Below are 4,293 nucleotides of genomic sequence, written 5' to 3' on the forward strand. Positions count from 1 at the left end.
TTATCTAACAGAAGGGTTAACTGGATTGGGTTTAGGTAATCTTTTTTCTTTTCTCAGAAGTATAATCTATAATTTTTTAGATAAATCATAACCATAATTATTTAGATAGAGATTGCTTCTCTAAAAACACAACTTTTAGAATTTTTAGATAAATCATAGTCATAAGTATTGTAGATAGAAATTCATAGGTGATTAAACTTGAATATTTAATTTCTTTAGAAACTGTATCTCTAAAAATAATTAGATGTGTATGCACTGTAATAATATTAAAGTGAGTGTATATATAATAAAAATAAAATTATTAAAATCATATCTATATTAAATAATAAAATGAAATAAAAATAATAATTTCAATTATAGTTAAAATTTATTAAAAAATAATATTAAAAGTTATTGATATTCATAGTTAAATCATATCTACTTAGCAACGAATCTAGGGAAGTGGCAGTGAGAAGAATGTAAAGTCAATTTAGTAATCTCTTCAGTTGTTTACCAAAGAAAAAAGATATTCATATTGATTAATAATATATATTAAAATTATTCGATATTGAATAATAATTAAAAGTGTATTTATAGTACTAAATAATATAATAAAATAATATATATTTTCTTAAACGTAGAAGAGAGTGAAATAGAAATTTCCATTTCTCTGGGGATGCAGTATGTGTTCACTGGAGGCCTTAAGCTCTGGTTAAAAATTGTAGCAAGGGAAGTTTACTTCACGATGGAGGAGTGCCAAGCAACTTCACCAAAGAGGATGTGGTGAGATGAACGGCAAAATGCTCCTATGATTCCATTTCATCACAGGAAAGTGTGATCCAAAAAGAAGCCTAAGGTGATTTGATCTAATCACGTTGATTCCAATAAGTTTGATAGTTTTCAAATTGGAATATATATATATATATATATATATATATATTTCTTGTCTTTATGGTTATAATTTTGATAGCAAAAGTAAAATAAGCAAAGTATCTATGTTACAGTAAAATACAATTAATCTCAAAAGTTATGCCTAACAATAATCTGATGTTTAAGAGATTTAAACTTGGACTAGAGAGTAGATAGATGGATTAGAGCCGAAGAATCAAGTCAAGCTTGGATGGTTCTGACAGTGGTTCGGGTGGTCGAGGATCCAAACGGAAACTGCCCGGCCACATGAAGTCAACTCCATCATCAACTGTGAATTGCACTGTGTAAGTATCATTAAATCTTGCTACACTTGCAACAGCTGCATCTCTGGTTGATTTGTGAACAAGCGAATGCGGTCGTACGCCAAGTGATCGAACCATTTGACTGCTCGCTGGCAAACTCATCATCGCCATCATCCTCTGGGATTGATATCTTCTGGCTGCACCTCGCTCCCGCTTGTGGGCGTTTTGGTGGCCACTAAAGCTTGTGAACTGTAAAACTTCCTCTTGCAGAAGTTACAAGAGAAAACCTTGGCAGGAACTCGTCTTAACTGCGGGTCCAAGGCAGACTCATAGTCTCCAGTTGCTGGTATTAAGTTCCCACCGAGTGTTAGGTTCAACCACTCTCCTGGAATATCTTCTTCAATTGCTTCATTATTGCTATCTTCATTAACCCTTAGCTCGCCTTGTTGTGTTGTAGATCTACTTTCAGTTTCAGCTGCTTCTCTTTGGAAAACCATTTTTTTTCTAAAGTTGAGGAATACAAAGGGATTTACAAAACTTGATATAGTTGGTTTAAACTGGGGAAAGTGAAATATATTAAATGGAGATTAGAGAGATTGAGGTTTGCTATTTGATGGTTGACTTTTAACTTTATTTGGTCAATTATAGTTTTGGTCCCTTTAATATGCTCAAAGTTACATTCAGTCTATGCTTTTGAACTAATATCCCCAATTTGAGCATAGTGGAAGGACCAAAATCATAATTTAATGACTGTCTTTTCACATTTCAATTAATGACATAGACCCCACATTGCTTGCAATTCTTGGTGCTTTTCCAGGGGGACAATAGTCGTTCACCGTTGCCATTGGTCAAAGTTATAGGATTCGCCACTGTTATCTTTCTGCAATGAGAATGCATTTTCTTGATTCCTGGAGTCCAGCAAGAAAGTCGGGGTTTATATTTGATATAATCTTCCAAAGTACTGCTTCCCAGAAGCCAGGTTAGTGCATACTCTATAGTCTATACACCAATTGTGAATTATGCATATTCGATTCTGTATGTTAAAAATATCAATTAAGGTTTGTATTGATATTGTCACCATATAGATCTCTTTAAAAACCCTTTAAAACAAAGTTGATGAATTAAATCTTTTAAGGTTTAATTTCATTTGTTCACACTTCGGTATCACATACTTCACTTATCTAGACTCTGTTAGTGCATTAAACATAAATGCATTTATTTAACTATTAAAAAGTTTAATTCTATTCTTTAATGAGATGTCGGCATGCAAAACATTGTCAGCATTTCAAATATAAAGCCATAAACATAATCATAAGTTTTGATGACTTTCTCACAAGCTGATTACAGAGTTTGATTTCTTTTGTTAAAAGAAGGTAAAAAAAATTGCAAGTAGTTGTTGAATGATATTTTCTCGCCATAATTGGTGTTTTAATGCTTTTCATGTCAAGCCAAACACACAAAAAAGTTTTTTTTTTTGGGTGGGGGGGGGGGGCACCTACTAAGAAAAGAGTGTAGTTTTCTGTGGGAAGTGATTGATTTGTTGAATGTTAGAATGAATGATATGTATGCTTATGGAATAGAAGTGATTGTAGGTGAGTTTGGATCTGGTTTGCCAAATTAGAGGTTCATTGGTTCTGGGGGCCCCAGAGAATGGGCAATAATGGAGATAATAAGATAGAATGGCATCTTTAGGGCCAATATAGTATGTTGTTATTGTTGGACAAGAATATCTGAGAGGGTGTCTTCATGTTGGGACTTCATGGCTTTTCATTTATAACAGTTAGTAGTGGGGTGCGCAATTTTACATATACAACAGGGACAAGTACATCAAGACCCACTTGTACTTGGACATTTGTATCTGTAGTTCTGGTGTGTCGTGGCAGATTGTAATTTAAAATATTATATGAAATGCCACCATTTCAGTCGATTAGTAAGTAACATGTAGATCAAATTAAAAATAAATTATAATTTAAGGGTCAAACTAATGAAATGTATATATATAAACTCATTCCAACGAGTTTCAGAGTACTTAAACCACTGTGCTTTGTTTTTTTTTTCTTGATCCAATTTTTTCGCTAAAACTATTGTCATTATTCTACAATCCTAAGCTGTCGTTAGAATTATTTTAGGGGGGAACTTCTTTATAATAACAAAATGAAGATTTATTCTTACAATATCTAAATTTTGATCTCCTAATCTAGCCTTCATATCAGATCAAAAACTTCATTGCGACTAATTCATGTCTTGAAACACCTTCTAACTATTTTGATTTGAATGGGAGAAACCCTAAAACATTATATATATATATAGAAAGATATTTTTGTAATTAAATTAAGTTATATAATATAATTAAAAAATATTTGAGTTGATTCGAGTCAAAGATTTTTAATTCTAAACTTGACTTCGACCCGAACCCAAAACTTTTATACAAGAAATCTGATCCAACAAGCACTTAAATTTTAAAAGAAAAAACTTGCTCCTATCAAGTTGGATTAAGTTAGGATCCATCGGAGTCCGATTAAATTGTCATCCCCATACCCCAAAATATTATTTAAAATAACTTTTAAGTTATTTTTTTCCAGTTTGACATTTAAATTATAGTTTATTTGTAATTTGACTCTCGTATTATTCATTAAATGATTGGAATGATCAAATAACTTTCCAACGTCGGTAGTTAAAAAGATCAAAAGTAACGACGGGAAACAAATTTTAAAGTTAATTTTAATTGGGAAAAAAACTTAAGAACTAAAACAAAAATTTAGGTATACTGTAGAATCAAATTTACCATTTAAACCTTTTTCAGATCTTGTAGCTTATTCTGAAATCAAACCTAACACCACTTTAACAAACTTATCTATCCATTGCCAGAGAATTCAAACAATGTGCACGTGTTTATATACCAACCCTTTATCCTTATCCACTTAAAATTTCACGCTTTAACCTTTTTGGGATGAAATTGTTCCAACAAGGTGTCACAAACAGTGTCTCGACTCTGACACCTTAAACTCAAATGAGTTAAGGGGTTTTGGTTTAAAGATTGTGAGATTCTCATGAGATGAGATGAAAATCTCATATTTTCATGTTTGGTTGGTCGGGAATCTCATTCCCGGTAATGTTTTATTGCCAGATTTTTTGGGGTATA

At 32.0% G+C, this 4,293-nt stretch overlaps 1 pseudogene; it reads right to left on the minus strand.

The window, feature by feature from the left end:
• Positions 1-926: 926 nt before the first annotated feature.
• LOC120120587 lies at positions 927-1,692 on the minus strand (annotated as a pseudogene).
• Positions 1,693-4,293: the final 2,601 nt, after the last annotated feature.

Source organism: Hibiscus syriacus, unplaced genomic scaffold (genome assembly GCF_006381635.1).
Source record: "Hibiscus syriacus cultivar Baekdansim isolate YM2019G1 unplaced genomic scaffold, ASM638163v2 tig00110342_pilon, whole genome shotgun sequence".
Taxonomy (NCBI): Eukaryota; Viridiplantae; Streptophyta; class Magnoliopsida; order Malvales; family Malvaceae; genus Hibiscus; species Hibiscus syriacus.